We start from the raw sequence: 22,704 nt of genomic DNA on the forward strand, positions 1-22,704 counted from the left end.
CCCCTCTATTCTTTATAACCAGTCATGATAAAGCTGACAGCTGAGAGTTGCAGCCAGCATCTGTCAGTTTTTCCTGGCTGGTTAGCACAGGCATTGGCTAATGAATACTCCCATCAGTGGTGCCTGCTCTCGCTTTTATCAGCAACAGCAGGTGTAGACTGATGGTAGTAGTACTCTCTCATCAACTGACGCCTGTGACCGGCGTAAACCTTTTTACCACTGGTTACAGCTGCTGGCTCATGCCGATATCAGACAGCATGGGAACCACAGCTCTCTGACTGGTGGTAATGATCTTACCACTGATCAGAGCCACCGGTGTTTTTCACGCTGTCATGCAGATGACATTGTGGGAAACACCCAATGTTCGGGCTGCCGAACCCGAACATTAACACGGACTTCCTCTAGAAGTCCATGTTTGGGGTCCATGCCGAAACACTAAGTGTTCGGTACGGACCCCAAACTTTACTGTATGGGTTCACCGATCGCTAATCATGATGTCTTCCCCCACCCCCTAATTTATTGTCATGGTCTTATAATGAAATGCTGGGTGGCAGAGGAAGCTATGAGGTATTAATTAAGCTTCCAGTCCCCAAGAAAGGGTCCCATCCTGGTGTAATATGGTCCATCCTGGGGTCATTGTGCCCCATCTTGGCCCCTTCCTGTGGTTATTGTGCCTCATCCTAGTCCCCTTCATGGGGTTATTATGCCCCATTCTGGTCCTCGTTCTTGGGGTACTGTGACCCTTCCTGGCTCTTCCTGGGGTTATTGTGCCCCATTCTGGCCCCTTTCTGGGGTTATTATGCCTCATTATGGTCACTTTTCTGGGGTTATTGAGCTCCATCCTGGTCCTTTCCTGGGGTTATTGTGTTATTGTGGCCCATCATGTTATTGTGCCCCATCCTGGTCATCCTTCCTGGAATTATTGTGCCCAACTTGGTCCCCTTTCCTGGGGTTATTGTGGACCATCATGGCCCCTTCCTGGGGTACTGTGCCCCATCTTGACCACTTCTTGGGGTTATTGTGCCCCATAATGGCCCCTTCCTGGGGTTATTGTTCCCCTTCATTGTCCCTTCCAGGGGTTCATGTGTTCCATCCTGGACCCCTTCCTAATATTATGTTCCCCGTTCTCCGCTATATTAGAAAATAAAACACGATTCTACTCTCCTTCCTCTGAGCAGCCATAACCCGATTGCCTCTGCTACATACAGGCGATGATCAGATCGCCTGTATGTAGCAGAATTATTCACTTGCTATGAGCCCCTTCCAACGGGCGGCGCTCATAGCAATTTGACATTGACAAACATAGAGGTCTGCGGGAGACCTCTGGTTGTCATGTCAACCCATCAGTGACCCGTGATCACATGACGGGGGTCACCGATGGGCAGATTTCCAGTGTGATTGCCGGAAGTGCGTGTTAAATGCCGCTGTTAGCGTTTGGCAGCGATATTTAAAGTGATAATAGCCACGGGAGGATCGTGATACCTCCCGTGTCTGTTAGGGGTACATGATAGCTGATCAGATCAGCTGTCTTGTGCTGGAAAATGTGCGGGCTCATTGCTGGAGCCCGCACCAAACAGGGGGAGGCGACCAATGACGGATATATCTGTCATTGGTCATTATGGTGTTTAAATCCAAGCCTGTCACAAAAAACCCTGCATAAGACTCAATTATAGTATAATATAAATGGAAGAAACAAAGATGTCAAACAAATCAATACATGATATGCCAATATACAACCTGAGGGGATGCAGCTAACCCCAACACACGTATCTTGTCAGCTTCTTCGGGGGGTACGTATACACATGTGTAAGTATACACACAGTTTTTCAGAATAAAATATACCTGTTGGAAATGGCACAATGAGTGTTTGATATATACTGCTCGCCTTTTCTATCTTATCTGGTTATCTGGTTGCCTTTAAACCCTTTCTATTCTGATCCTGCTGTCATCTGTCCCCTATTACTTGCTATCCTACATTCTGTAGTTTACAGAGAAGAATAACATAGATGTAAAGAAGTACAACCATTGAGGCTCATAGATCTTAGAAAATGCATGCATAAAACAGTAGGGTATTTCTAGCCATTAGCAATTTTAAAAAAATGGTTGGAAATATGAATAAAGCTTTCCTTAAAAAGATGTGAATAGTGATGAGAGAATATGCTCGTTACTCGAGATTTCCCGAGCACGCTCGGGGGTCCTCCGAGTATTTTTTAGTGCTCGGAGATTTACTTTTCATCACCGCAGCTGAATGATTTACATCTGTTAGCCAGCATAAGTACATGTGAGGATTCCATAGCAACCAGGCAACCCCCACATGTACTCAGCCTGGCTAATAGCTGTAGATCATTCAGCTGCGGCGATGAAAACTTAATCTCCGAACACTAACAAATACTCGGAAGTCACCCGAACGTACTCGGGAAATCTCGAGTAACGAGTATATTCGCTCATCACTAGATGTGAATACTAAAAATATAAAGGAAAACCAAAGAAATGAGCCGAAGCATAAGTTGGTATATGTGTTAGAACACGTTCACACTGTGGCCATCGCAAAGACAAAAACTAATAAAAAAAATAAATGAGCATTTACCCTGTAGTAAATAAATAAGTAAATAGTACATGTAAATAACATAGGGTACTCAGTTAATACTATTTTGATCAAAAAAGCTTAAAAGCCCTCCCACCACGACAAGGTGCACCCAATCGGGACCGGTCCTATCCTGTCTCTTGTATTGAAACCTCACCTTGTGTCAGCCGACAATGATGACAGATGCTCTATTAAAAAGATGACAGGACTATTCATGACCAGCACTCTCCACCTATAGTGTCCCTCCTATTCCTTTATAGATTTTGGGCTGCGAGCAGATCCCTCGCTCCTCCTGTAACAGTTAAACGATGTGTTACTTTGTGATGTCTTTATATGTCCCCCTTTAATTGTAAAGTGCTGCAGAACATGTTGGCGCTATAGAAATAAAATGATTATTATTATAAAGGAGGACAACCATTGAGGCTGATTGATCTGCATAGTGAAGGCATGCAGAAAACAGTGAGATATTTCAAGCCATGAACAATTATAATAATACTTTTACGCCCAACGATGACAAAAGTGATACCTTTATTGGCCAACCAGAAAGAAATTATACTTTTTGGCATAAAAGTATTTACATCGATTTTACTACAATACAATTTGTTATTGGACATCAAAACTTGGTTGGAAATATGAACAAAGCCAATAATAAAATATACGGATACTAAAAGATAAAGAGTGAAACAAAAAAACAAGCAAGATCATCGATTATAGTTTTTATTTACATATGACACCAAGAATTGTCCGCAGATGTTGCACTGGAAATGACCAGTTCTACATCTGCCATCAAACAGAAACTATTGACTTCAAGGGAGGCATCCTGGATTCTAAAGCTGGACACGAGATATCCGATGGGCGTGAACTAAAAAAATGATTTATTTTATATTTATTGACATGTGTTTATTTTTTTTCCTTCGCTGCGGTGTTTTTTGTATCTACACCTTGTGCATATGTAATTAATCCTTTGTCATCTGTGATTGGTTGTTCATTGATATTTATTCTGCCTGTGATTTTATTTGTATATCCTATGACTAACCCTGCTGCATGCTGCATGCACCTGAAATGCGTAAGTCTTTTCATGTTTTTAATATGGCTTGCTATGCCTGAATAAAGTTTTTTTTTTCATTTTTTCATCAGTTTTGTGCCGCTATCCTCTCTATTTTTCCTGCTCGCCGGTCTTGCGAGCACCCACCTGCCTTCTGATTTGGCTTTACCCATTTGGTGCTGCATGTGGATCCTGTTGACCTCCTTCTCCACGGTGGCGCAGTGGTTAGCACTACAGCCTTGCAGCGTTCTAATCCCACCCAGGACAACATCTGCAAAGAGTTTGTATGTTCTCTCCGTGTTTGCGTGGGTTTCCTCCGGGCACTCTGGTTTCCTCCCACATTCCAAAGACATACTGATAGGAATTCTAGATTGTGAGCCCAATCGGGGACAGTGATGATAATGTGTGCAAACTGTAAGGCGCTGCGGAATATGTTAGCGCTATATAAAAATAAAGATTATTATTATTATTCTCCTGTATAATAAAATATAGGGATACTAAAAAGAGAAAGCGTGAATCACAAAAAACAAGCAAGATCATCGATTTTATAGTTTTTATTTACATAGAACGCCAAGAATTGTCCGCAGATGTTGCACTTAAAATGACCAGTTCTACATCTGCCATCAAAGTCAAGCATTTCACACCTTTCTCTCTGGCAGAATACATTTTTAATAAAGCCAGCCTGATATAAATGATGCATCCTACCCCCCTCCCCAAACCACAGGCTAGCCTGAACAGCACATAGCTCCTACCTGCAGGCACTACTAGACTTTTCATCTACCTAGGACATGCTCACAAGCCGGCTAAATATCTCGTCACCAATAAGAAAATGCCGATGGACCAATAGGGAGGTCCTGGTTTCTCCAATCAGGCATTGCGATACATCACAACTCCGGCTGAACTGGTTAACAGCTTCTATTGCCCTGGTAAAATCCAGGAGCTGAGTGTGCAGAGTGTCATGCTGCTGCTGCTGCTGCTGCTGCTTGCAAGGAGCAGAGGAGGAGAGGATGAATTCAGTGGCGAAAGCAAGAAGTGACTTGGCTGCTGCTTCCTTTTTGCAATGATTCCATTCAAGCTCTTGCTATTTTCTTTTCTCTTTGTAAATCTGGACTGATTAAAAAGTCATGAGAAGGCTGCTGGTAATGCATTTCCGTGGAGCGGAATCTGCCATAGGCTTCACAGTGGAAGAGGACAGGGACTGAAATCCCAACAGTTTGTCAAAGCTCTTGATCTTGCTGTCTTTCTGGGAAAAAAAAAGAAAAAAAAAGCTGGTGGCACTTTGTAAATCCAAACCCTGCTCCCTCTACGTGGCACTATCAGAGGTACAGTACCCTCCTAGGCAGCCCTACTGGCTGATCTGGCTACTTTGCATCACTTGTGTCTCTTTGTTTACATTTATCTTAGCAAAGTTAATGTCAATATTTATTGTTGTCTGTTCCTTGTTAGGCTGCCGTCACACTAGCAGTATTTGGTCAGTATTTTACATCAGTATTTGGTCAGTATTTTACATCAGTATTTGGTCAGTATTTTACATCAGTATTTGGTCAGTATTTTACATCAGTATTTGGAAGCCAAAACCAGGAGTGGAACAAATAGAGGAAAAGTATAATAGAAACATATGCACCACTTCTGGATTTATCACCCACTCCTGGTTTTGGCTACAAATGCTGATGTAAAATACTGACCAAATACTGATAGTGTGACGGCAGCCTTATTATGTAGGACTGTATGAGGTTTACGGAATCTTATCCCCCCTCCCCAGGGTCCTCTACTCATTGCAGTCACATCTTTATAGTATTGCATAGTACAGCATACAAAAAGCTATAGAGTGTTCTCATAGCGACATGTTCATAGTGTAATATCCAGGGCACCTGGCATTGGTAAACTTCACTCTAGGGCACCTGTAAAAATAGATTAAATCTACAGCTAAGAGCACTGATCAGATGTTCAGTGATAGGAATGATGGCACATCACTGGGATAAGATGAGTGCAATATTATGGGCACTAGACAGTAAATTTTTTTTACAGAACTCTTACTTTTAAACGCTAATATGTTATCGAAGTTTCTGCAGTTTCTTCCCCTAGTTGGGCTCACACTATATCATAACACATACATATTAATGGTAGGAAGTGGGGAGACAACATGCAACCTCCATTCAGATATTATCAGAATTGGATTTGGACCGGCGATCAAATTGTTGTAGACAGTAAATGAAGTATATATTTACTCTTTGTAAACACAGTTATAGCTAGAGATGCTTTTGTCATTGTGACTTTGATATGTATGTAAAATATAGTGGGTTTTTTTTTATTATATCTTTTTTATTATTTTTAAGGGGGGTTATGTGTAAACCTTGTTGTTTCTATGTAGATTTAAAAAAAAAAAAGGGGGGGGGGGAATATGGCAAAATGTATCCCATCTATGCAACGTAATATTCCGCAGCATAAACTGTGACACATCACAGAAGACGGTTATATATTGTATTTATTTTTTTTGTCCTTAAAAATAACTTTGCCCAATTTATATGTGGGATTTTAGTTACACCTCCTATTGGAAAAATATTAACAGAACTAGCTTAAAAAACAAAAAAACAAAAAACTTCCCTCTGTGTATTTGGATCAGGGATATCATTTTCAGGATGCCTTGTTTTTTTTGTTTTTTTAATCTCCATCCCTGCTACTTTGTATATACAATTCCTTTTATGTTTTATAGTATAGTGCGGAGCTAATCTATACAGCATGGAAAGTTTATCGGCACCGATATGTGCAGAACTTCCCAAAGTGTTTGTCATGTCACACAACTTTTTTTTTTAACTTAAGCAATATATCTACTCCACGTGTTGTCCAAACCAGGGAGCCGAGCTTCACAATTGATATTTCATAAGGAGAGATGATCAAATATATCTTACATGATCTACTGTCATGGGTCCACAATTGTTTCAATGAAAAAAAAATATGCATGTACGTCCACCCTGGGTATGATCTCTTCACCCTGCAAATTTTTTTTAAAAAATTCAATAGGGTCCTGAATGAAAGAGACACCGCTCTTCTCTTGATATGTGCTTATAGGCTTTATCTACAGATCCCATCCTCCTTCTTAAAGGGGTTGACCAGATTTAGAAAAAGGATCTTCCTTCTCTCCTAAAATAGCTCCACTCTTGTCCAGTGGTCAACTCTGGTATTGCATGTCAGCTCCCAATGAATGAAGATGGACTGCAATACCTGACACAACCTGTGCATGGGAGTGGAGCTGTTTCCATAAAGATATATATATATATATATATATATATATATATATATATATATATATATAAATATATATACAGTGGGGCAAAAAAGTATTTAGTCAGTCAGCAATAGTGCAAGTTCCACCACTTAAAAAGATGAGAGGCGTCTGTAATTTACATCATAGGTAGACCTCAACTATGGGAGACAAACTAAGAAAAAAAAATCCAGAAAATCACATTGTCTGTTTTTTTATCATTTTTTTTGCATATTATGGTGGAAAATAAGCATTTGGTCAGAAACAAACAATCAAAATTTCTGGCTCTCACAGACCTGTAACTTCTTCTTTAAGAGTCTCCTCTTTCCTCCACTCATTACCTGTAGTAATGGCACCTGTTTAAACTTGTTATCAGTATAAAAAGACACCTGTGCACACCCTCAAACAGTCTGACTCCAAACTCCACTATGGTGAAGACCAAAGAGCTGTCAAAGGACACCAGAAACAAAATTGTAGCCCTGCACCAGGCTGGGAAGACTGAATCTGCAATAGCCAACCAGCTTGGAGTGAAGAAATCAACAGTGGGAGCAATAATTAGAAAATGGAGGACATACAAGACCACTGATAATCTCCCTCGATCTGGGGCTCCATGCAAAATCCCACCCCGTGGGGTCAGAATGATCACAAGAACGGTGAGCAAAAATCCCAGAACCACGCGGGGGGACCTAGTGAATGAACTGCAGAGAGCTGGGACCAATGTAACAAGGCCTACCATAAGTAACACACTACGCCACCATGGACTCAGATCCTGCAGTGCCAGACGTGTCCCACTGCTTAAGCCAGTACATGTCCGGGCCCGTCTGAAGTTTGCTAGAGAGCATTTGGATGATCCAGAGGAGTTTTGGGAGAATGTCCTATGGTCTGATGAAACCAAACTGGAACTGTTTGGTAGAAACACAACTTGTCGTATTTGGAGGAAAAAGAATACTGAGTTGCATCCATCAAACACCATACCTACTGTAAAGCATGGTGGTGGAAACATCATGCTTTGGGGCTGTTTCTCTGCAAAGGGGCCAGGACGACTGATCCGGGTACATGAAAGAATGAATGGGGCCATGTATTGTGAGATTTTGAGTGCAAACCTCCTTCCATCAGCAAGGGCATTGAAGATGAAACGTGGCTGGGTCTTTCAACATGACAATGATCCAAAGCACACCGCCAGGGCAACGAAGGAGTGGCTTCGTAAGAAGCATTTCAAGGTCCTGGAGTGGCCTAGCCAGTCTCCAGATCTCAACCCTATAGAAAACCTTTGGAGGGAGTTGAAAGTCCGTGTTGCCAAGCGAAAAGCCAAAAACATCACTGCTCTAGAGGAGATCTGCATGGAGGAATGGGCCAACATACCAACAATAGTGTGTGGCAACCTTGTGAAGACTTACAGAAAACGTTTGACCTCTGTCATTGCCAACAAAGGATATATTACAAAGTATTGAGATGAAATTTTGTTTCTGACCAAATACTTATTTTCCACCATAATATGCAAATAAAATGTTAAAAAAACAGACAATGTGATTTTCTGGATTTTTTTTCTCAGTTTGTCTCCCATAGTTGAGGTCTACCTATGATATAAATTACAGATGCCTCTCATCTTTTTAAGTGGTGGAACTTGCACTCTTGCTGACTGACTAAATACTTTTTTGCCCCACTGTATATATAAATATATATATATATAAATATATATATATCAGTGAAATGGGAAGTGCATTATATATATATATATATATATATATATATATACATATATATATTTATGCATTTCCCATTTGACTGATCTTACATCTTTCATAAAAGCAATAATGGTTTCCATCGGCAATAATAAGCATGGTAGACCGTGTATGCACCAGGGACATTAATGCACATGTTCATAGCACACAGAATATGCTCCATTAATTCCCTGCAGCGAGTCCGGAGCATTTGATGCTATATGTGCCTCTCCTAGGTCTGTCCTACCTGAAACGCTGGAGAAAAAAGCCCAGTTTGACACGTTCTGTTTAATGTGGTGAAACAAGCTCCTTTCTCTAACCTCGCAGCTTTCCTCATTATGTATCATAAAGTGGAGCAGAGACATTTTTCCTCCACAGTATGAAATTGAAATGTCTGTCTGTTGTGTTATGGAATAAAAGCAGGTCTGTCCATCAGTGCTTCTGTTGTATATTAAGGTAGTAAATGGCAGCGCCAACTAGTTCACCATAATGGACGAATTATACCGCTTGTCTGCTTCCCCCATATGCATTATTTGTTGAGCTGGTAATAAAATAAACCTCCATTTGTATTATGTCCTTACTGTATGATCAGCAGAAAGCTATGCAGCAATTATTGCACGCCATACATTATTATATTAGAAGTCCTTGAGTTTTCTCTATTTATGGAGTTTTATTTACTAACTTATTCTCTTCACCTGATAAATGGGATTTGGGGTGAACCATACCAGTGCCAATGGGACTTTCAGAACAACTTTTTCACAGTTAAGCAGGAATTGATTGGAAATTGCTGAAATCGCAATTCCTTATTTTATTTTATTTTTTTCTAAAAATTGTATTTCTGGTCTAAAACTCAATTTTTTTGCCATTTGATTTCATTATTTTGCATTGATTTGGCTTTTGCAAACTGTTTTTTTTTATCTGAAACATTCAACTTTGATGTGGTCTGACCGTCTTCATAAATCAACTGAAAGCAACACAGAAAGACAAATAAAACGTTCTCTCCCAACAGAATCAAAGTGAGCTCACTGATGGGTTATCAGTTAATTCATTCAGCAGTCAGTAATAAGCAGTGCAACATTGAATCTGTGGAAGGTAAATCGTGCTAACATTTTGATTAATCCAAATTGCAAAAATTATATACAGAGGGGAAAATAAGTATTTGATACACTGTCGATTTTGCACGTTTTTTCCACCTATAAAGAATGGAGACGTCTGTAATTTTTATTATAGGTACACTTCAACTGTGAGAGACAGAATCTTAAAATCCAGAGAATCACATTGTATGATTTGCACATAATTTGCATTTTATTGCATGAAATAAGTATTCGATACAGTAGAAAAACAGAACTTAATATTTGGTACAGAAACCATTGTCGCTGGCTAACATTGAGTTTCAGCTTCCTCCAAAGATTTTATATTGGGTTCAGGTCTAGAGACTGGCTAAGCCACTCCAGAACTTTGAAATGCTTCTTACGGAGCCACTCTTTAGTTGCCTTGCCTGTGTGCTTCATTGTCATACTGGAAGACCTAGCTATGACCCATCTTCAATGCTCTTACTGAGGGAAGGAGGTTGTTGGCCAAAATCTTGCGATGCCTGTCCCCGTCCAGCCTCTTTTCAATACGGTTCACTCGTCCTTTCCTCTTTGCAGAAAAGCACCCCCAAAGTATGCCTTTTCCCCCACCATGCTTCATGGATTGGACAGTGTTCTTGGGGTTGTACTCATCCTCCTTCTTCCTCCAAGCACAGCAAGCTGAGTTTATACCAAAAAGTTCAATTTTGGCCTCATCTGACCACATGACCTTCTTCCATGCCTTCTCTGGATCATCCAGATGGTCATTCATGAACTTCAAACAGGCCTGGACATGTGCTGGCATGAGCACGGGGACCTTCCGTGCCCTGCAGGATTTTAATCCATGATGGCATAGTGTGTTACTAACGGTAATGTTTGAGACTGGTCCCAGCTCTCTTCAGGTCATGGACCAAGTCCTCCTATGTAGTTCTGGGCTGATTCTTGACCTTTCTCAGAATCATCCTTACCCCATGAGGCGAGATCGTACATGGAGCCCCAGACCAAGGAAGACTGACAGTCATCTTGTGTTTCTTCCATTTTCTAATAATTATGCCAACAGTTGTAGCCTTCTCACCAAGTTGCTTGCCTATTGTCCTGTAGCCCATCCCAGCCTTGTGCCGGTCTACAATTTTGTCCCTGTTGTCCTTAGACAGCTTTTAGGTCTTGGCCATGGTGGAGATGTTGGAGTGTGATTGAGTGTGTGGACAGGTGTCTTTTATACAGTAACGAATTCAAACAGGTGCAATAAATACAGATAATGAGTGCAGAGTGAAAAACTAACAGGTCTGCGAGAGTCGGAATTCCGACTGGTTGGTCGGTGATCAAATACTTATTTCATGCAATAAAATGCAATTTAATTATTTAGAAATCATACAATGTTATTTATTTTTTTATTTTATATTCTGTCTCTCACATGTGAAGTGTACCTACGATACAAATTACAGACCTCTTTATTCTTTGTAGGTGGGAAAACTTGCAAAATCATCAGTGTATCATATACTTATTTTCCCCACTGTAATGTCCCATTTAAGGAGGCATAAAAAGGGCACTGATGGTGGACAACCCTTTAAACTGTTATTATGGGATTTGGACAAGAAGGGTTGGTATGCTGGGTTCATGCATACAGTTTAATAGGGCTGCATACTAACTAATACCTTGACAATCGATGCCTTTAAATTTATAAAAAGATCCTTTATAAATAAAACAAAAACATTTTGTGGCATGTTCCATCATGTTGTACTATGAAGAAATATATCCATCGGTAATATTGCTTCATAAAGAGAAAAACGCGGCACTCTATGAAGACCCATACAGCGCCACATATAGTGCATGCGACTCAAGAAACCAGAGTTGCAAATTCTCTAGATGTAAATATTAGTTTCATATTTGAGTCTTCAGAAAAAACTTTTTCTGAGGTGGGAGGCAAATGCATTATAGTCAGCAATATGTTTAACAGGAGGAATATTCTTATACTTCTATTGTATGACTAAAACCAAAACCAAAGCAATGAGATGGAGCATAAGTTGGCATCAAAGACTGGCCACAATTGGCCTCATTTTGCCTCTGGCAAGCATGTTAGTGAGAAGGAAATGGAGGGCATTCTGGAATATATGGCACAACAATCATCTCAGTCACAACAGAGTGATCTATTTCAAGTGTTTACTTCTATTAATGTTGATGATTATGGCTTACAGCCAATGAAAACCCAAAAGTCATTATCCCTGTAAATTAGAATAATTAACAAAAAAACACCTTCAAAGGCTTCCTAATAATTTAAAAAGGTCCCTTAGCCTGTTTCAGCAGGCTCCACAATCATGGAGAAGACTGCTGACTTGATAGATGTCCAGAAGGCAGTCAATGACACACTCCACAAGGAAAGTAAGTTTTGGAAATCAAGGTCCTCAGAGTCTGGAGGAAGAGTGGAGAGGCCACAATCCAAGCTGCTGGAGGTCTAGTGTGAAGTTTCCACAATCAGTAATGGTTTGGGGAGCCATGTCATCTGCTGGTGTAGGTCCACTGTGTTTTTTCAAGACCAAAGTCAGCACAGCCATTTACCAGGAAATTTTACAGCACTTCATGCTTCCCTCTGCCGACAGGCTTTTTAGAGATGGAAATTTCATTCTCCAGCAGGACTTGGCACCTGTCCACACTGCCAAAAATACCGATACCTGGTTTAAAAACAACCGTATCTTGATTGGCAGCAAACTTGCCTGACCTTAACCCCATAGAGAATCTATGAGGTTTTGTCAAGAGGAAGATGAGAGACACCAGACCCCACAATGCAGATGAGCTGAAGGCTGCAATCAAAGTAACCTGGGCTTCCATAACACCTGATCGCCTCCATGCCACACCGCACTGATGCAGTAATTGATGAAAAGGAGCCCCGACCAAGCACTGAGTGCATTTACTGAACATACATTCCAGTAGGCCAACATTTCGGATTTTAAAATCATTCTTTCAAGCTGGTGTTATAAAGTATTCTAATTTACTGAGATAATGACTTTTGTTTTTTCATTGGCTGTAAGCCATAATCATCAACATTAACAGAAATAAACGCTTGAAATAGATCACTCTGTGTGTAATGTCTCTATATAATATACGAGTTCCACTTTTTGTATTGAAGAGCTGAAATAAATTAACTTTTTGATGATATTCTAATTTTGTGAGAAGCACCTGTATAGGTAGAGGTCAGAGATTGAAAAAGTTTGCATATATTCCTAGATATTGCATACATCTTTCTAAGGTAATTTGGAGTACCTGCGAATTGATAGTTGCCGCATATCAATTTATTTCTTTAACCCCTTAATGACCGCCAATACGTCTTTTAACTGACCTGAGATATAAGAGAATAGCCTCCCCATACAGATGACAATCCAGCATCTGTCGGTTGTACACTATAGCTGACAACTTGCTGTACCAGCCACGATCAGTATTTGCACCATCTAAATCTGTTTAACCCCTTAGATGCTGCTGTCAATAGTGACTACATCATTATAAATGGTTAACAGAGTGTGGGGGCTTCTTCTTTGTCACAGTTGGTGCCCTCAGATCATGATTTTGTTGTCCTGATGTTTGCGATGGCAATTCATGACCAGATAGTGGCCTTAGAGTCTGACGGCTGTAGTAATCTGTTTAGAAGTTAGCGGCATTTAGGTGGTAAAAATACACATTTTCATTTCTGTCATACCACTTTGCATTAATTCCTGTAAAGCACCTGAAGGGTTAATAAACTACCTGACAGCAGTTTTCAATATGTTTAGGGGTGCTGTTTTTAAAATGGTATCACGTTTGTGGGTTTCCCAATATATGGGACCCCTAAAATCACTTCAAACATGGATAAGTCCCTAAAAAAATAAATTTTGTAAATTTCTTTGAAAAAATGAAAAATTGCTGCTACATTTTTAAACCTCCTAAAATGCTAACAAAATAAAATAACATTTTACAAATGGTGCTGATGTAAAGCAGACATGTGGGAAATGTTATTTATTAATGGTTTGCTGTTGTATGACTATCTGGATTAAAGGGATAATCATTCAAATTTAGAAAAGTGCTAATTTTTTAACATTTTTCTCAAATTTGTGATATTTTTTATAAATAAACACAAAAAATGTTGAACAAAATTTACCATTATCATAAAGTATAATGTGTCACGAAAAAACAGTCTCAAAATCACTGGGATTTGTTGAAGCGTTGCAGAGTTATTACCACATAAAGTGACACTGGTCAGATTTCAAAAATTTGGCTCGGTCACTAAGGGGTTAAACATGCCAGACCTGGCAGATTTGAATTTTAAAAGATTTGATCTTCATTTCTAATGTTAATCTGCGCTGTTCATAAACCTTGTAAATGACAAACTAAAGGCAACAATAGATAATGTCAAAGACCCACACAGCTCTATGAATGTAAATTACAAAGACATAAATATAACAAAGAAGCAATGTACAGAGAGGTAAGGACTGAAGCAGAGTTCAGGCAATTAGTGAGAAACCCTTGAATGTACTTTACAAGAACGACTCATAAGTGTAACATTATGCAGTTGTCATCTTTCTCCCATGTATTTCCTGCTACATGACATTCTACTTTGCAGAGACGTATTTACATTTCACACATTTTCATGCTATTTTAGGCTTTGCCTTGTAGATTTAAGAATAGTAAAGTGATCAATCAGGGAGATTTTGATTTAGCATAAAATATATTCTTTATAATGATGTTAGTACATGTAAATGTGTTCAGATTACCCAAAATTTTTACTAAGCTTGTTTCTAAGGGGTATGGGTTCTCCTCGTGGAGAGTGGTAAGCCAGGTCTGGCATGCAAGTGTGAGGAGACTTAAACGGCTTGTATGCTCCTCTGGGAAATGCAAATTGTCTCTTCAGAAAGGACGTAGCGATCCTACAAGTCAATATCAACCCTTTAGCGAGCCTTGCATTATGACTTAGGATAAAACCAAGCTAGAATCCCAATACCCTGAAACAGTGTCTGCAAATTGTGATTATCGTTAGGATTAACGCCAAAGTCCTATTTGAAGTCTCCCTAAAGCGTTGATATTTACTTGTAGGATTGCTACTTCCAAAAGGCAGCACCAGAGTTCACGTCCACTTCTCTAAAGAGACAATTTGCATATTTATGTTCCCATTGCATGGCATTTAAGTCTTCTCATACTGGCATGTCAGACCTGGCATGTCACTCTCCACAAGGAGAAACCTTACCACTTAGATCCCAGTCATGGCCTCTTGCCTAGCCAAATCAGATCTCATACTTTGCACTGATGAGAGGCAACAACCCGAAACACAGTGTTTGAAAATTGTGATTCTAGCTTGGATTTATCCTAACTCATCTAACAAGGCGTGTTAAATGGTTTATATTGACTTTTAGGATCACTGCTTCCAATAGGTGGCGTTAGAGTTCAAGGCATCTTCCTCTCTGAAGAGACAAAATGCATTACCCACACTTGTTAAAATAGAAAACTGTATTGGAAAAGCAATAGGCTACATATGGCCAGGAATGTGAAAATGTAGCATTTTCTCCATGTTTTTATTGTATTGTTTTAAATTTACAACTGGCTTATGCTTACAATATGGCAGCAAAAAAACAAACAGCCTGCAAGCTAAAGAGCTGTCAAAGATTAATGAAAGGTCAGTAATTGGTGAATGATTAATGTAAAGATGTAATTTCCAGTTTCAAGAAATTGTAAAAACTAGTAAATGGGCCCAACATGTTGTGACGGGGTATGCGACAGAGCAGGAAGAGACACCAGGCCGATAAACAATCCAACAAGGTTTATTGGGACAGGGAACTGAAGTCAAATGAAAGTAAATCTGCAACGTCCGTAAGTAGTCCACAATGAATTCCCACAAAGAGGGGAACAGTTCCGGGGGCGCCACCCGGTAATCCGATGCCGGGGAAAAGGCAGAAATAATCCTGGGATAAGTTCAAAGTACCGAACCAATGAGGAACATAACACCATTCCATGTGGCAGCTTTTAACCCTCCACACACGGGCACCAGGATCTCGCCTCAGCAATAGATCCTAGCCCCTGGCCCATCAACACCCAACTGCCTGGGCCAAAACATGTCTATTGTTCTGTGTCTTGGGATCCACCCCTCCATGGGGAAGGGCTCCCACCTACTTTTGACTATGTGGCTAACTTAAGAAGTTTCCAGAAGCTACAAGCTTGTGTTGGATAAGTCCTATGCTGAGGAGAAAAAAGACAAACTTCCCCCACTGGTTGTTGATTCAAGCCTGATTACATTGCAGTCCAGGGACACAGGCCAGGGGATCAACATGCTGTTACAACCTCTTCCCCCTCAATTTGCGTATGGACTAGTGACCTCTACAGGTCGCTTGTCAAGTACACGTAGTCATGGCTGACCTGACTCATGGTTCCACCTGTCTGGACAATCCATCTGCATTTTGGTGTTGGCTGCCTCTTCTATATTGTATTGTAAAATTTTAGGGTTGAAGACTTAGCTCCATCTTACATCCTCTTTGACCTAAGCTCTGCTTCCTGCACCCACAAATCGACATTGTAGCTCTCCCACATCATTTCCTAGGACAATATCTGCAGGCAGGCCCCTCATCACCCCAACCACGCCCGAATCAAAGCAAGGGGATCTGCCATTGGACGTACTATTCCATCCAATGGCAGAAAGAGGTTAACACCTAACCCACGTACACGTCGAACACCAAGCCTATTCCCCCTTCCACCACAACTTCGTTTTTTCCGACTCATGAATGATTTTGATAAGCGAAAACATACAGCAGCACTATCCTAGACAAAGTGAAAACAAAAGCATTAGTGGAAACACAATCATTTACAAATCTGTGACCGAATTTTGCAGACTTTAAGGAAAAATGCTCGAGAAACCGAACACGAATGTGCTACGTTCGTGCCAAATGTGAGATTGGCGAACGTTTTCCAAACAAGTTCGCTCATCTCTATGTGATGGTTCACTAAAAAGGATGCCTTTCTTGAAAAAAAATTAATATGTGTACTAGTTTCTATGAGGAGCTAGTATAATGTGTGGTCTGTAGTGTCAGAAAGGAATCAATTTTCACTAATGTGAGGCAATTAGCATCTGCCAACATGGGGTTTTTGTCTTCATCTGGATCAACATGTTAGGTTATTCTGTAGATTAAACTTGATGGACTTGTATCTACCTTCAGTTTTAAAAACTATATGAGAAAAGGGTGTAAAAAGGCCTCATAACACAAATGGATGAAAAATTAATGAAAACTGTCCATTTTTTTGTCCATGCAAAAGTAACATCAGTAGGGGGAACTAATTTCTAAGTTTTACTTATTTTTTCCCTTTTCATGTCCTTTTTACTTCCACTGCTAAACTTGCAAAACATGACCCAAAGGCTGTGTGCACACATTGCTTTTTGCTGCGTTATTTCAGTGAAGATTCAGCTCAAGAATGAGGCTCCAGAACTCGGAAAACTGGATTCTGTCTAGGCCTGTCATGTATGGAGTATAAATACACATGCTCTGCCTTCACTCCAGTCATTTATCTATGGGACTGCCGGGGATGGCAGAGCACAATGCTTGGCTATTAGGCTGGGTTCACTTTGCATTGATGCAGACCGTTCAACGCATGCGTTAAACGGACTGCACCAACGCTAGTGCCTTTTAAAGATCGCGTTATGCGATTGTGATAGCACAGATGCTCCACCTACGCTATCGGTGAAGGACCCGGAAATGCTGCAGACCGCGTCCGAGGGTCCGTCACAGAATGACGGCACATCGCTAACGCATGCCGATTATGACATGCGTTAGCAGTGCGCTACATAATGGCAGTCAATGGGTGCACTAACACATCCATTACATACAGTAGCCTTAGTGCCGCTGTGTAACGGATGCCATCAGCTCATTGCCATTGGCACAATGCGAACCCTGCCTTACCAGCAGTGCCCTGACAGTAAATATAGCAGAGGCCAAGCATGCACATCTCATCCCATTCTTGGTTTGGTGCCACCTACTTGGGATCATTAGATATCCCAGCATTTGTACCCACAGCTATCAATGAGGTTTCCCCAATTCAATGGATATGAGATAATGTTTATACAATCAGTAAAGATGGTGTCTGAAACTCGTCTGTTGTTTTACATGTTATTTGATTGGATTTATTTATAGCTTTTCAATAAAGCATATACCGTATATACTCGAGTATAAGCCGACCCGAGTATAAGCCGACCCCCCTAATTTTGCCACAAAAAACTGGGAAAACTTATTGACTCGAGTATAAGCCTAGGGTGGGAATGCAGCATTTACCGGTGAATTTCAAAAATAAAAATAGATCATTATTTCCCCATAGCTGTGCCATATAGTGCTCTACACCGTTCATATTTCCCCATAGCTGTGCCCCATATAGTGCTCTGCACCGTTCATTGTGCCCCATAGCTGTGCCATATACGGTGCTCTGCACCGTTCATTGTGCCCCATTGCTGTGCCATATACAGTGCTCTGCACCGTTCATTGTGCCCCATTGCTGTACCATATACAGTGCTCTGCACCGTTCATTGTGCCCCATTGCTGTGCCATATACGGTGCTCTGCACCGTTCATTGTGCCCCATTGCTGTGCCATATACAGTGCTCTGCACCGTTCATTGTGCCCCATATCTGTGCCCATATACGGTGCTCTGCTCCGTTCATTGTGCCCCATTGCTGTGCCATATACAGTGCTCTGCACCGTTCATTGTGCCCCTTTGCTGTGCCATATACAGTGCTCTGCACCGTTCATTGTGCCCCATATCTGTGCCCATATACGGTGCTCTGCTCCGTTCATTGTGCCCCATTGCTGTGCCATATACGGTGCTCTGCACCGTTCATTGTGCCCCATATCTGTGCCCATATACGGTGCTCTGCACCGTTCATTGTGCCCCATTGCTGTGCCATATACGGTGCTTTGCACCGTTCATTGTGCCCCATTGCTGTGCCATATACGGTGCTCTGCACCGTTCATTGTGCCCCATTGCTGTGCCATATACGGTGCTCTGCACCGTTCATTGTGCCCCATATCTGTGCCCATATACGGTGCTCTGCACCGTTCATTGTGCCCCATTGCTGTGCCATATACGGTGCTCTGCACCGTTCATTGTGCCCCATTGCTGTGCCATATACGGTGCTCTGCACCGTTCATTGTGCCCCATTGCTGTGCCATATACGGTGCTCTGCACCGTTCATTGTGCCCCATTGCTGTGCCATATACGGTGCTTTGCACCGTTCATTGTGCCCCATTGCTGTGCCATATACGGTGCTCTGCACCGTTCATTGTGCCCCATTGCTGTGCCATATACGGTGCTTTGCACCGTTCATTGTGCCCCATTGCTGTGCCATATACGGTGCTCTGCACCGTTCATTGTGCCCCATAGAAATCTCTGCCACCGCTGCTGCAATAAAAAAAAAACACATACTCACCTCCCTTGATTGCAGCTCCCGGCGTCTCGTTCCGGCGCCTCCATCTTCCCGGCGTCTCTGCTCTGACTGATCAGGCAGAGGGCGCCGCGCACACTGTATGCGTCATCGCGCCCTCTACCTGAACAGTCAGAGCGCAGACGCCGGGAAGATGGAGGCGCCGGCCGGGAAGATGGAGCGGCGCCCGGCGGCTGGAACGAGGACAGGTGAATATGCTATACTTACCTAGTCCTGGCGATCCTCGCGCTGTCCCTCTGCCTGGTCTTCGGTGCCGCAGCTCTTCCTGTCAGCGGTCACCGGCACCGCTGATTAGAGGAATGAATAGGCGGCTCCGCCCCTATGGGAGGTGGAGCCGCTTATTCATATCTCTAATGAGCGGTCCCACGTGACTGCTGAAGAGGGGAAGAAGATGCAGCACAGAAGACCGTGGGACGGCAGGGACAGCGCGAGGATCGCTGGGACTAGGTAAGTATACCTCAGCGCCCTCACCCCCTCACCCGCCGACCCTGCCACCCACATTGACTCGAGTATAAGCCGAGAGGGGCACTTTGAGCCCAAAAATTTGGGCTGAAAATCTCGGCTTATACTCGAGTATATACGGTATATCAAGGATCCATCTTGCAGGATGTTTCATTCATTTTTACACTGTTGGACTCGTGCAGTTTGAATCTTTTTTCCCCAGGTGAACTGTTTTCCTCTGCCTTTTTGTCTACTAGGTAGGGTTAGTGCATTTTACTTATGGGGAACCTATTTGTACTCAGTAACAAAGGGGCTATTGTGAGTGGATAAAGGCCAGGTATCCTGCAAGAGCCTGTGATAGTAGTATCACCTGTACCGACTAGGTGGCAGTCTTGATCACACATCATTGGGGCATTGATTTAGACTCCTCATCCCCCTCCACAATGTACTTACTTTTTGGCATATTTTAAAAAAATATGTAAAAAAAAAAAAAAAGTCAATCGAGTATAAAAAGATTCTTTCTTGCAACCAAAAACTAGAGAGAGGTATAAAAAAAGAGAATACTTTATATACTGCATCTTCAAAACTATCTTCGTGTACTTGTAAAGAACATCTCTGAGCAAGAACAACTCTAAATGGTCCCAGATCTCTCAAGCTACTATTGTATTGTCAGGCTGTATATCGAATATCTGTCATAAATTCTGTTTTAGCAAAGTAATTTTGGAACAGTTTACATAACCTCTTGTAATCGCACTAACCTGTTTTTTTTTTGTTTTCTTGTTTTTTTTTCTGTTTTTTCATTAAGGTGTTCTGTGTCTTTTTTTGTGTGTAATTCTGTTTTATTTTTTGTATGTTTTCATATTGGGCATTTTCAGTTTCTGAAGGCAGTGTGATGTTGAGTGAGGATGTAGCACACTGTCTCCTGTGCTCTTCCAGGGCATTTGGAAGTTCAGCATTTGACATGTTCACTCGAGAATGAAGCAGGAGAAAAGCCTTATTATTTTCATACTCTGCTGAATTCTCACGCTATCTCTAGCATTCTAGATGCATAAGGAAACCTAGCTTTGAACCATATAGAAAAAGAACCATCTATATTTTTCTGTCCTTGTGATAAGTAAAGTTTTCTCTTTTGATTTTCTGCTGCATGTGTTTTGTTATTTTACCTATTTTATGCATTTTTCTATAGTTGCACTGAACAGTGGCTGGTATTACAATATCATTTTGTATGCTCTGCTGGAATGATTTAATATTTTGTGCTTTGTTAGATACGTTTCTTTGAATAATTTGAATGTACGTCATATGTCATGTCCCTGCCTTGGATGCAGACTCGGCGTGCGAGCGCACGTTTTTTCTAGCAGATGATGGCTGAGCAATCATGTGCCTTTAACAGCCGCAAGCAGAGCAGAGCTCCACCCGCTGCTGGTAACCTGTTAAATCCCACAATTCAACACAGCAGGGGGGGCGTATCATTCCACATGCCCATCGGCACAACTGTCATGTGATCATGAGGCACTAGTGGGTTGCCGGAGTTTGCTGAAGACCCCCGTGGTTGTCATAAGGATTTTTCTGTGAAAGCCAGCCTGTAGCTGGTATTCATTAGAGATCATAATTTTAGCTATATATGCAATGCTATGTATAGTATAAGCAATCAGACACTTGCAGTTTCAAGTCCCCTGAGGGGACTATTAGGGTATGTGCACACGTAGAAAGTAGCTCTGCGGATTTTTCCGCAGCGGATTTCAGAAATCCGCAGGTAAAAGGCATTGCGTTTTACCTGCAGATTTACTGCAGTTTCTATGCGGATTTTGTGTGGATTCCACCTGCGGTTTTTACGTCCTCTTCTTGTCTTCACGCTGCAGCTCCGGCGCAGGCGTACTTTGTCTGTCCTGTTGAGGGCAGAGCAAAGTACTGCAGTGCGCAGGCACCGGGAAAGGTCAGAGAGGCCCGACATGGCAGACAAAGTACGCCTGTGCCGGAGCCGCAGTGTGAAGACAAGAAGAGGACGTCATCCTATGAAGATAGGAGGCCCGGACCGCGACGCCCATCGGATCGGACCGCCCCTGGGTGAGTATAGTCTAACCTCTTTTTCTCATCTTTCAGGATACATCAGGGGCTTATCTACAGCATTACAGAATGCTGTAGATAAGCCCCTGATGCCGGTGGGCTTAGCTCACAGTCGATTTTGGGGGTGACAGGTTCCCTTTAAATACTGTAAAAAAAATTTTTGTAAACATCCGAAAATAAAAACAGATATAAATCCCCCCATTTTGCCCAATTAAAATAAATCTATTACAAAGAAAAAATACACATTTGATTTAGCTGCGTCCGCAAAAGTCCATCACTGTATAAAATAAATTAATCTGATCAGTAAACGGCATATCAAGAAAAATAAATCAAAATGCCAGAATTTTTTTGTTTTTTGGCCACCTCAACATTCAAATAAAAGGCAATCAAAACTCAATATCTACCCCAAAATGGTATCGGTATCAGTTAAAATGTCAGCTCAGGGAGCAAAAAATAAGCCAAAGGTACAACTCTTCCAGCAAAAACAAACCCCACATACGGCTATATGGATGGAAAAAAAAAAGTTATGGTTCTTGGAAGAAGGGGAGGAAAAAATGAAAATGAGAAAATAACCCCTGTAGGTGAAGGTCTTAAATCACTTACAATGACTAGATGACTTTACTGTGTATATTAAGACAGAGTCTGCAGAGTAATCCATAGTAAACAAGAGCAATCCGTCCATTGTGTGCTTCAGCATATTTGTTTTTTTTTTATATATATTTTTTATTTTCTATCCATACAATCCTTTCTATTAGGTATTCCCATCTCGGACATATTTGATAAGTGCAATACCGCTGTGTAGTCTTCAGATCAGCTCTGACGTCTTGCTTTAAAAGCAATATTTAACTGACAGTAAAAACTGATGTATAGTTTTATGCTACATGGGAGAACATGGTATAAATCAGCTATGGTAAATTTATTTTCCTTTCTAACAAAAGAACACCGTCCACATTTCCCTATTATTGCAGATAGAAGATGAAGTGTTATACCCTGAGGAATTGCTGCTTGCTTCTATAATGAAGCAGATTCCTTTAATCAAGTGAAAACCAATGGGGATAAGAAAGGAGCGAACATGGCTTATT

General features: G+C 41.4%; 1 protein-coding gene across 5 annotated transcripts in view; it reads left to right on the plus strand.

The window, feature by feature from the left end:
- Positions 1-4,389: 4,389 nt before the first annotated feature.
- Positions 4,390-22,704, plus strand: part of LOC138665881 (heparan sulfate glucosamine 3-O-sulfotransferase 1-like) — a 205,307-nt gene continuing 186,992 nt past the window's right edge. For 2 of the 5 annotated variants that reach the window (XM_069753824.1, XM_069753821.1), the window contains exon 1: positions 4,550-4,951. The gene's annotated coding sequence lies outside the window, so the exon portion shown is untranslated. Of the gene's footprint in view, positions 4,952-22,704 lie in introns of all 5 variants that reach the window. The other 3 variants (XM_069753823.1, XM_069753822.1, XM_069753820.1) reach the window with 3 other exon arrangements.

Source organism: Ranitomeya imitator, chromosome 2 (assembly GCF_032444005.1).
Source record: "Ranitomeya imitator isolate aRanImi1 chromosome 2, aRanImi1.pri, whole genome shotgun sequence".
Lineage (NCBI taxonomy): Eukaryota > Metazoa > Chordata > Amphibia > Anura > Dendrobatidae > Ranitomeya > Ranitomeya imitator.